The sequence below is a fragment of the Eublepharis macularius genome, chromosome 7 (genome assembly GCF_028583425.1).
Source record: "Eublepharis macularius isolate TG4126 chromosome 7, MPM_Emac_v1.0, whole genome shotgun sequence".
In the NCBI taxonomy this organism is placed as follows: Eukaryota; Metazoa; Chordata; class Lepidosauria; order Squamata; family Eublepharidae; genus Eublepharis; species Eublepharis macularius.
The window spans coordinates 130,425,469-130,437,589 of NC_072796.1; the positions used below are offsets into that span (position 1 = coordinate 130,425,469).

The 12,121-nt window shown below is 46.8% G+C and overlaps 1 protein-coding gene across 1 annotated transcript in view; it reads right to left on the minus strand.

Annotated features, from left to right (window-relative positions):
- DNAAF11 (dynein axonemal assembly factor 11) overlaps positions 1-12,121 on the minus strand; it is a 46,381-nt gene that overhangs the window by 3,976 nt on the left and 30,284 nt on the right. The window lies entirely within an intron of this gene.

Below are 12,121 nucleotides of genomic sequence, written 5' to 3' on the forward strand. Positions count from 1 at the left end.
TTCCTCCCACTGTTGCAACAACAAAATAAATCTAACCCTCTTCTTACTCCAGGCCTCCAGTGTTTTATTGGGTGGGGCACTGGAGGAGATAGCCTTTTTCAGACATAACAAGGATATGACCAAAGTACGACAGCCTCTGATTAGTTATTTTAGCTTCTAGGGAGAATTCAGGCTTCTTTTGATCTAGAACCCACATATGTATCTTTTTGGCGATCTGATCACTAGTTAGAAAGCAAATTATGATTCGGCTAAAAAAACCTAAGTTGGCTGATGGCCTCCTTTTGTTTTAGTCCTTCTCAGACTGTCTCATTTTACTAGGAAATGTCTGACTGGGAGTCAACCCTCCTGAAAAGCATGAAGACTCCCAGAAATGGCAGCTTTTCAATCCCCCAACCTATGTATTTAATTTAGCTATTTTAAGCATTTATACCCTGCCTTTCCACATAGTTCAAGGCAGCTTACAAAATGATTGTAAACATTTCCAAATTAAAACGAAGATAAAATCTCTCCCTCCCTCCCTTAAAAAAAAACACCTGCCCTTCTCACGGCCTCAAAAGCCCTGATAAACAAGCAAGTCTTGCAGCAACTCTTAAATATCTCCAAGGAGATACTGGAGCCTGTACCACAAAGCAGGAAGCATTATGGAAAAGTCTCCAGCTCCGATGGGTGCCTGATGGGCCACCCTAATAGCCAACAAATTGCTGGTCGTAGTTGGCGCACTGGGATGTATGGAAGGAGACGGTCCTTCAAATATGTGAGTCCCAGGTCGTGAAGGGCTTTAAAGGTCAGGGCCAGCTCCTTGTATTGAACTCACAAAACCTGGTGGCTGATGTAGCTGTTCCAAAATCTGTACCGCACGTTCCAAGCAGCTACGCCTGACAACAGTCGGGCTTGCTGTATTCTGGACCAGCTGTAGTTTCCAGGTTGACTTCAGGGGCAGCCCCACGTAGAGCACACTGCAGTAATCCAATCGTGAGTAGAGATGGGCATGATTCGCATTACGATTGAAAAAAAACCATGATAACGGCGATCGTGCGATCGTGACCTGGCGGATCATGATCGTCCACGGCCAACAATCCAGCGATCGGGAGAGGCCTGGATCTTTGCGTTCGGGTTCGGATCGGGGATCCAGATACTCAGGCGCCAGCAATCTATTCCCCTGGCAACGGAGCCAGGGGAAAGCCTGAGCTCTGTTTGCCCTCCTTCTCTTGCCCTGGAAACCCAAATGGAAGCCCAGCTTTCCTTGATCAGCAGGGCTTCCTTCCAACCATGGAGCAGCAAAGCAGTCACAAGTTGGGAGAAGACACCCAGGGGAGGGAGGGGGAAGGGGGTGTTCTGTAGCCATGAGCACTCCAATCTCATCCCTGCAAACCCTGATAGGCAGCTCTGACGGCCAAACACAGACCTCCTGTGTTGCTGAATGGGACCTGAGGGGAGGCGGCTCGTCGCCGCCTCCCCGTGCCTGCCAGGCCCAGCGGCCGCCACCACCACCCACCTTCCCACATAGCTGGGAATAGCAGCGCAGCCTGCTTTGGCCTCCATGATCCACGGATCGGGAACGGGAGATGCTCGGTGTGGATCGTTAATTCGGGATCGTCGCTGGCACCGATCAACGATCAGCTGGATCGTTAATTTTTTTTGGATCATGTCCATCTCTAATCGTGAGGTTACAGGGGCATGGATCAGTATGGCCAGATTAGCTGAGTCTAGGTAGCGAGAGAGTTGGCGCACCAGATGCAGCTGATAAAAGAGGCTCTGGGCCATCATGCCAACCTGCTATTCGAAAGACTGTGCAGTAGGGCTTCACAATTACTTGTTCTCTCGATAGGGTTGGCAATTCATCAAACGAAAGTTCAGCAAGAAAGAGACCGAAACAGGGGAAGTTGGGGAGCTGCTGTCCCTTAGCGTTGCAACCTAAACCTGGGCAGTTAAAAGCAATTAGGAAGCAAGATCCTTGTCTGCCTCTGCTTTCTCTTCCTTGTTTCCTGGTCTTCCCATAGGCAGATTGAAGCAGTGCTGATTCTAGTGAGCTGTTGCACTTCCACTCTGGCTAAAGCAACGCATCAGCAGGAAAGCAGCTGGAGAACTAAGGGCCATCACACATTTTTTTAAGCCTTCAGCATCATATTCACATACAAAACTGCAATATACCAAGTTCTACCACTGGCTCATCTAGCTCAGTATTTTCTATTTTGACAGGCATTGGTTTTGGGGCGGCGGGGAGGGTCTCTCTGCAGAGAAAGGATTTTCCCAACACCTGCTTTGCGAGACCGATTTAACTGGAGATGCCAGAGACTAGACTGGAACCAGGGACTGTTGCTGGAGAAGTCAGCAACTGAAATTATGTGCCAAACAGACTGTCTGCCAAGGCTTTTTCCAACATGAACAGCTGGCTTCTCAGGAAAGCACCAAAAAAACCCAGAAGTGTTGTGTATATAGGGTGCAGCTATGTGACTTGCGCAGATGTTGCGAAGCACCCCAAAAGATAGGAAAGTCCAGTTCTTGGCTTCAATTATCTTTGTGTTAACCCTTCAGAGTTATCTAAAGACTAACAGATTCTGCATATATGTTGCAAGCCCAGACATGTGTTTCTGGCTGCTGCTGGAAATCTTGCCCAAGACAAATACAAATGACTAAAAAAAAATGGCAAAATTGAATTTCCTCAGACCCACCTTCCATCCCATAGTGGCCTGCACTGAGAGACAATCCCCTGACCGCAAATGACATCTTGGACTACTATTTTGAGCAAAATAGAAAAGAGTCCAGTAGCACCTTTAAGACTAACCGACTTTACTGTAGCATAAGCTTTCGAGAACCACAGCTCTCTTCGTCAGATACTATTTTGAGGTAATCTGTTGTGAGATTTCAGCTTTCTAGCTGGTCACATGGAGGCTGTTGCGGGAAGGGGAAAGTGGGGAAATTTTTGCTTCCGGGAGAGTGATGCTTCATGTACAAACTTTCTACATTTGGATTTTTCAAGCCACCAGACTGTGTTAACTACGTGTGTACCATATTTAGGTTCTGGACTATGTGGAAACAACTGTTTTTGTAACTCCTTGAGAATTGGTGAGTCAGTCAGTCTAAAGACTGCATACAGATATATCGGATTGTCTTTAGATACAGAGAATTAAGTATTTATTCAGCCAGGTAGATACAGATACGATATCGCAAATCTTTTTACAATGAGAGAAATATGCTCAAAATACCTTTCCCCCCTCTTTTTCGGCTTACTTGAGTTGTGCGGCTAGATCTTTCCTGTGATTAAACATTTTAATGACACTGCAGTGAATTTAATATTACAGCCAACGCACTAAAAATGGTCATCCTTGAGAGACAATAAACCCTTATCATCCTGGCTAATTGGCAAAAGAAAAGTCATGACTTTGAATCACATGATTAGGCACTTGGGGTGGGCTCCAAAGTCACTGCACTTATCATATAATCTAATATTCTTGGAGTTACCCCCACTCCCATCCTAAAATGAGCTAAAAGATAAGAGCATTTGTTAGCCCTGGCAACCGTCATTAAAATATATATATTCCCGTTTAATGATCCCACATAAATGATATCAGGCACTAAATTAGCAGAGCAAAAAAGGCCAGGCTTGGATTCCTTAAAGTAATGGAAATAATAGAAATACACGAGATTGACACAGGCTACAAATCTTTACCTTTTTAGGTAAGGAAGCTCAAGCGCAAATGGCCAAGGACTCTTCCTGAATCCAACCTGAAGCTGTCATAGGTCCTCTCTAAAAAAGTTATGCCTTTGTAGGGAAGCAAGCTTTCTTCACCGCCCTGTGTCTATGCAGACCTGACTTGGACCTCTGTTACTGGTAGTTTTGGGCTCTTGCAGTATTGCACATCATACCTTCAAGCTCATCCCTCTGTCAGATACTAGGACCTATGTCCAACATGCATTAACAGATCAAGTTGTTTGCATTGAGTCCAACACAGAAGCAGAGTCCAAGATGGAGATATCATCAGCATCTTCCTGTTGCAATTACTCGGGCTACTTCCAGATGGGTTCACTGGAGTGTGCAGAGAAGATGCTCAAGAATGAGGCCGCCAGTTACCAATTGCTGGGGGAGTGAGGGGCAAAAAGGCTATTGCTTTCAGCTGGTGGGCTTCCTGCAGGCATCTAGCCCCTTGCCCCTCCTAGCTAACTTAATCTGGTTAGCAGAGACTGGATGTGAGGACAGTGTCCATGAAGGGAAGGTAGTACACTCTCTTAAGGAAGCAATGACTTTTAGGCACAGAGCCAGTGTGGTGCCGTGGTTAGAGTGTAGGACTAGGATCTGGGAGACCCAGGTTCGAATCTCCACTCTGCCACGGAAGCACACTGGGTAACCTTGGACCAGTCACTCATTCTCAGAGTAACCTACTTCACAAGGTGAGGATAATAGGGAAGAGAGGAGAACAATGTCAGGCATACTGGGGAGAAAAGTGGAGTGTAAATGAAGTATGTAAATAAATAATGAGATGTATGCAAGGTTCCCCTTGAAGACTGTTCAGAAGCTGCAGTGGGTCCAAAATGCCATAATCTGCCTACAAAAACTGTCCTTTTTGTGCAGCGCTAGAACTAGTTTAACATTTGTATTCACACACCCTGGCAGCTGCCAATCAAGGTACTCAAGCCTTTTGTCTAACCCAGGAACTAACCGCTGGAGCCTTTGTTCTAACGGCTAGGTGGGCTCATCCACCTCAGGGCACATTTTACCTATAAAGGTAGATCTCTGGCCCCATTCAAATTGTTCACGCTTCTGGATCCATAAGCATTGTTCCCTTGAGGTTTGCCCAAGCCTCTTGCTCCCTTGGTCAAGGATGCTGGCGTTCGAAGCTACCCTCTTCTCCGCGGATTGGACCCCCCCCTCCAGGATGGGACCCCCCCCTCTCTATTCCCAATCTCTGGCTACATTTCCTAGGACTCTCTCTCTCTGTGTAATTATTTTCCCCAGTAATTTGTGTGTATGTGCATGAAGTTCTTGTGTTCAATAAAAGTTATTGTTTGATATTAAGCACCAGACTTGCTTGTTCTATTTCAGAAGCGACCTGGTATACACCAGTGATAGATCCCAGTTACCGCCTCTCACATTGCTGTCTTCCTTGCTTGCTAATTCCCCCACAAATCATATTTATTGCAAGGAGACCACTTCCGGTAACAGATCACCTGATAAGTGTTTGACCGGAAGGTTATTAGTTTGCTGAATAGCTTGATTAGCCTAAGTAGGTTAAGGGGAAGCATGGAAGGGCATTGATGGCATTAAGCTGGGAGACTCCTCAGCAAGCCTCGTTATCTCTACTTCTCTCCAGGAGATGGGGGCCATTCAGCCAGTCATTCTCCTGTGACTCATGTCTTGGTAACTTTCCAGTTTCCAGGCCAGCTGGCATCTACTCTACCTGGGGCCAGGCAGTGTCAGGGACTTCTGGCAAGGGGTTTATGATATTCCATACCAGTAAACTGCTTTTTTAGTATGAGGAAGCATCTGACTACTAACAGGGGGTCCTCCTTTGATTGGTGAAAGCAAGCTGGGGCCCATAGGACCTGCATGGACAAAAGCAACGTGGGACTCCAGGCCAGTAATTGGGTAAGAATAACCAAAAAAAGTTGGCTGAATCCAACCCCTTGAATCGAAAGCTGTAATTGTACCACCCTGGGAAGACACAATAAAATTAATTATTAACCCGTTTTGCCACCAGAAGCTGAATTCAGGAGTGTTGCCAACATATTAACACAGAAATAATTGTACTGTCAAAGGCTTTCACGGCCGGAGAACGATGGCTGTTGTGGATTTTCCGGGCTGTATAGCCGTGGTCTTGGCACTGTAGTTCCTGACATTTCGCCAGCAGCTGTGACTGGCATCTTCAGAGGTGTAGCACCAAAAGACAGAGATCTCTCAGTGTCACAGTGTGGAAAAGAAGTTGGCAGGTCAGAAGTTGGCCAGTCACAGCTGTTGGCGAAACGTCAGGAACTACAATGCCAAGACCACGGCTACACAGCCCGGAAAATCCACAACAACCACAGAAATAATTATTCAACCGTGTTTACTGTGGGCTCTCACATGCCTGGCAAATGAGCTTAAAAAGCCTCTGGAGCTTTGGCCATGGAGTCCCAGCAAATACCTCGTTTGGCCCTGAGAGAAGGTGGGCGTCAGGTGCTCGGTGCTATCATCTTAGCAAAGTGGGGATGCGTGATGCAGCAAAAGAACTGTCCCCGTTCGATTAGGGAAGGAAGCAGGAAATCCACATGTAGGACACAGCTACCAAAAGCCCTGGTATCCATCTTCTCTTTCTTTGCCTTCTGTCTCCCCCATCTCTGACACAGATGATAAAACAAGGTACATATATTCTGAAGTACAGCTGCAAAAGCTGTCTGCTATCTTCAGAAAAACTGAAAGCCTTTTAGCTGAAAATGCGAATGCAGGCCTAAGCAGAGATGATAATGCGTTTGGACCCTTGGGATCTTGAAATAACTTGACTGGTTATGTAGAAGGCCAGATCTGGGTGTTTCCCTGATGAATATAACAACATGAGTGTATGGTCAATCTTGTCCTTTCTGATCTGTTTTTCAGCCCTTTGTCTAGAAGGTGGCCCTAAACTCACTTCTGAGAGCCACCTGTGCCAGACAGAGAAATGCTGGTCTCATCTCCAAGATGGAGGAGAAGAAGGAATGGCCAACAAAGTGGAGGCTTGATAGGAACACTTGGTTAGGATAAGTGGGAGAAAGCTTTGTGAAAAACGAAGGCAGAAGAGTCAAGTTGACAGGCCAAAGAACTTTTCAATAGTGGCAGCAGCACAGGGTCGGCAACCTCCTGCAGCTGATCTCCAGACTACAGAGACTCTAACCCTGGAATGAAATGGTAACGTCGGAGGGTGGGCGCTATGGCATCCCGTTCCTGCTGAGCTCCATCCTTTCTCCAGACTCTGGCCTCTTTGGGCACTGTCTCCAAATCTCCAGGAATTTCCCAAGCCGAAGCTGACAACCCTACCGCAGCCAAACAAAAGCCACCCACCAACTTCTCTCTTTGCTCAATTCCTAATGACTGTTCAGTAACCCTGGAGCGGAAAAGACCCTCACTTCTAAATGCTGCTAAAAGGACTACAGCAACAAAAGAAATAGTACATTCTGTGCCACTTGAAAGTCGGGGAAATGGAATCGGGTTTTCACCTTGTTGTGCACTTGTTATGTTCACTCTCAGTAGACTCCCACCCTCTCTGCTATTAGCTAACATACTCTCTGCAGGCCTGGAGATACTAAATGTGCAGCACCTTCACAAAGCAGACAAGATGAAAAGCAAAAATGTTCATTACCAGCTGCAGTTCACAACTCCAGGCTCAAACACCTCTCTTCAAAAAGACTAGGGTTTTTTTTTTGCCAGATTTATGATGCTGTGACGTTCGGAGCAATATCATGCTATCATGCACTTTTTACAACATCTGGTGCAATGGGAAGATGATGTCTGGCAGAACTAAAACTTTACAACAAACAAGAAGTCTCATTTGAGAAATGTGGAGCCAGCCTTGCATAATCTTTCAACCACCCCCTTCCCGCCTCCCAGGAAAATTCTGGATACGAAAACACTCTAATAGAATTGCCTGGAGGTCTCACGGTGCAGACAGTCTGCTAAATGCCCGGCAGACAAAACTGGCAGGCGAACAGATGAAGATTACAAAAAACAGACAACAGTGCCGGCTCCTGAATTGCAATGCCACCTGAATCCACTGTAGACCTTGTCTGCTTTTAAACCAGCCTGAATTTCTTGCTGCTTTGCCAATGCTGACGGCCCACTGGAACAGCCAGTCTAACATCAGCACTTCGGAGGTGTTATACATCAAAGCACCCGGCACCTCTGAAAGTGCACGGTGTCTGTCTGTGCCAGGTATTTGGGGGCAACAAGCAAAGGCCTCAATAAACCTTTCCACGGAAGGAAACAAGCTGATCCCAAAAGTCTGAAACAAGCTTATACCGTAACCCTGTTTCAATTAGGTCAGACCACACATTTGGCTTCTGTTCCTATGTCTTTGGCATCTTTAGAAAGTATTTTACTACTATTCTCGCACATTCCTACCGTGGAGAAAAGCTGTGTGTGTTTTTTTTTAAAAGAAAGTTTGGGACTTTTTTTTGAGAAAAGAAAATCTCACTGACTCAGAGGAGTTTAAATATCATCTTGTAGCTCTACATTCAATGGTTCTACATCCCCCGTTCGCCCCTGTGAGAAGTCTGATGAAAATTCACTGAAGAAAACCAATTGCCCCCTCAATTTGGGCAGGGCATCCCCTACACCTCTTAGAGCTAAATGTTCTGAAATTAAGATTTTCTTTTTCATTACCATCCTGCAGATGAATGACAAATACGCTTGACTTTGTCTGGCCTGGAACATGGTGAGAATTTAGATATATCAGGAGAATGTTCTTGGCTGATCTTTGAGACTGATTGAACTTTTTTTTTAATGTTCTCTAAATACTGGCTTTGATCCAGTGATGAACAAGTGGAACATAAATGGACAGTTCCACCTGCGCAAGAGCTAGCAATTTCCTCCCTATATATTAGGGTGCTCAGAAATCGGGTGCACAAGACTGTGTGCAAGCAGAAGTGTGTGTGTGGGCGGGGGGGGGGGGATCAGTCTGAGCGCAAGTGGCTTTCATGGTCTTTTCCTTGCTTCTGCTTGTGCAAGGGCTCCAGCACAAACAGGAATTTCGCGCTGGAGCCAGCTTGATGTATCCCCTTCGGGTTGTTGTTGAAGCTCTGCTCCCATGTGCTTTCATTGGCTCACTGCTCTTCACCACGAGAAGTGTGTTGTTGAGCATCAGCGACAGCCTCTTCCTTCAGCAGTGCTATTATCTGAGTAGTGCTCCTTGTGACACTTTATGGCCAGTGGTCTGTTCAGATTTTCAGGTTATGCAGCCCCATTCATAACACCAAGAGCTCTGGAGTCACTCTCATTTGCCCTGATGCTGCAAGATAGTTGCCATTAAATGGCAGTGGTCGCATGACAACATAAAAAGACTATAAGCAAGTAGACCACGCATAAAAAGTTGGGTTCATTTCCAGACTTTATACACACAAAAGCATCCTCTTTCATAAGGGAAGGAACACTACATGGAACGAAGTGGATTAAAAAAAAACCCATTAAAACAAAACTAGAAACAAGCAGGAGGAGAAAAAGACACTCCCTTTTGCAAGATACGGAAGGGTTTTCGCTAATATATGATCTGTAAATCTGACTTCTGTCTTGGCCAGATGGGTGCCTACGATGACTGATGGTATTCCCAGGGATTTTTCAAGTTAATTGCACTGAGTGGGTTGCATCCTATTTCTCTGCTCAGCTCACAGTGGTGTGTTTCTCTGGCGAAAGGAGTCCTTCTCCAACGGGGGAGGATTCTGTCTATGGTAAATGTGCCCAAGGAAGGGCCCGCTATTAATTGAGCCGATAGGCTACATTCCTGTGTCACTACAGCCTTCCTTCAAACATGTCTCGCTTGCTGGGTTTAGTATGGTGCAATGGCATTGCCTTCTCTTGACGCAAAAATGCACCTAGATGTTTTATTGCTCTTGTGATGATGCGAAGTTCCTTGCACTCCATCCTATCCAGTTTTTACCTTTCATAACAGACTACAATTCCAGACTGTTAAGATATGAGCAGTACTCACTATTGTTATAGAGTACTACAATATTATTAATGATTAGAAAAGCTGCTAGTTTGAAAGCATACATGTGTACTGTATATAGGATAGGTAAAGGCAGTCCCCTGTGCAAGCACCGAGTCATTACTGACCCATGGGGGTGTCAGGTTTTCTCCTGGGTGCTGCGGTGTCAGATGCCGCGGTACCTGACTTTGGCACCTGGATGCTGCTAGGGATTATGCAGGGTCCTGATTCGTGGAAGGAGGAGAGGTATACCTCATCCTTGCACCCTCTCAAGCCACCAGCAAGCCCGCTCAACCTAGCCCTGCTCCAGTGTCCATCTTCCTCCTCCAACTCCCTCATCACCGTCCTCCCTCGCTCACTCATTCTCTCCCTCTCTTCAAGCTCCAACCACTCCTCCTCCACTCTCCTAAACAACCCACCACCCCAGTGCCCTTCTGAGCCATCCTTTATAGGGTGGCCCACCCTCCTTACAGGCTCCACCTGCCAGGCCACACCCCTCCCTGGCCTTCCAGCATTGTCCTGGGCTGCCTTAAGCCATTGCAGCTGGGGTAGCTGGTTTGGCTGCATAGGCCAGCAACAGCTGTGTCTCATTGGCTGGCTGCCAGGCCTCTCCGGCTGAGCTGATTGCTGAAGGCAGGCCCAGCTGTGACCCCTTGGCTGGCTGCACAGCTTCTCCACCGAATGCCTCGAGCAGCTCCACCTGGAGGGGCTTTGCTCTTGGCATCTCCTGAGCCAGGTTATTGTCTTCTAGCTGAGGTATAGGCTGGGGCATGGCTCTGAGCTGTTGTGGCTGCTTCTCCTCCTTGGCTGGTAAGGGCCCTTTTTGGGCAGCTGCTGGGTCCCTATTCCCCCTGCCTTTGCCCTCTCCCTAGGGACTAGGGTGGGACTAGCTGGCCTCTCCCTGCCCCTTCTAGCCCTCTGAGACTTTGGACCTTTGTCCCTTCCCCCTGGTGTATGCAGGTTCTGGCCCTGGTTGCCAGCTGGGGTGGCAGGACAGCTGTCTCCTGGCTGCCTCCCACTGCTTCCTCCCGGCGAGGCCAGGGGCTGTGCCTCAGACCCCAGACAGGGGGACATTGCATCACAACGTTTTCTTGGCAGACTTTTTATGGGGTGGTTTGCCATTGCGTTCCCCAGTCATCTACACTTTACCCACAGGAAACTGAGTACTCATTTTACCGACCTTGGAAAGATGGAAGGCTGAGTCAAGTCTTGAGCTGGCTACCTGAACTCGGCTTCTGCCAGGATCAAACTCAGGTCGTGAGCAGAGCTTGGGCTGCAGTACTGCAGCTTACCTCTCTGCGCCACGGGGCTCTTACTGTATATAGACATAAAGCAAAATCTTCATTCATGGTGCAAGCATGAGGCAGGAAGTGTCCAAGGGCCTCTTGGCTCATATAATAAGACAGAAGTCTGATCAACATCCTCTAAATCACAAGCCTAAGGATACAAATAACTTTCAAAGCCAGATCAGGAAAAACATGGAGTAATAAGCATCATTTAGGGGCAGACGTAAATCATTGGGAAAGAAGGTCCCAATCATTTTTGACATTGCCTCGGTCACCTTGTTCCCCAGCTCAATATATGTCATAAACATGATTAATTAAAGCTGTAAAAGAAAAGTCTCTAATGTTCCTCCTTGTACTAACTTTAAATTACTGGGAAACACAAACAAACATTTCAACCATTTCTATGACATTTTCAGGAGCTGTCCTTATTAAAACAAGTTACAGATAATAACGGGGCATAAAAAAGAGAGAAAGACAGAGTGGGGAGCAGAATCATGGAACTGCCAAACAGATGCTCTACCACTGAGCTACAGTCCCGCCACTGAGCCGTGGCCCTCAAATAGGTCCTAGATTCCTCTGCAACAAACAGGGATCTCTACGGCAGATACAGCTGATAAGTATCTGACATATGGTGACCCTATGCAGTTGAGACCTCCAAAATGTCCTATCATTAACAGACTTGCTCAGATCCTGCAAACTGGAGGATGTGGCTTCTTTCACTGAGTCCAGCCATCTCGTTTTAGGTCTTCCTCTTTTCCTATTGCCTTCCACTTTTCCTAGAATTATTGACTTTTCCAGAGAATCTTGTTTTCTCATGATGTGACCTAAATACAATAGCCTCAGTTGTGTCATTGTAGCTTCTAGGGAGATGGCATATAACCAGGGCTTTTTTTTCAGGGGGAACGGAGTTCCAGAACCTCTTGAAAATGGTCACATGACTGGTGGCCCCGCCCCCTGATCTCCAGACAGAGGGTTTAGATTGACAGGCAATCTAAACTCCCCTCTGTCAGGAGATCAGGGGGCGGGGCCACCAGCCATGTGACCATTTTCTCTGAGGGCAACCCACTGAGCTCCACCACCTCTTTTCCCAGAAAAAAAGCCCTGCATATAACTAACACTAACTAACACTAACACACACAGCACACACATGGAAATTTGAAAACACAGCCTGAGGGAATTGTACCACATAAT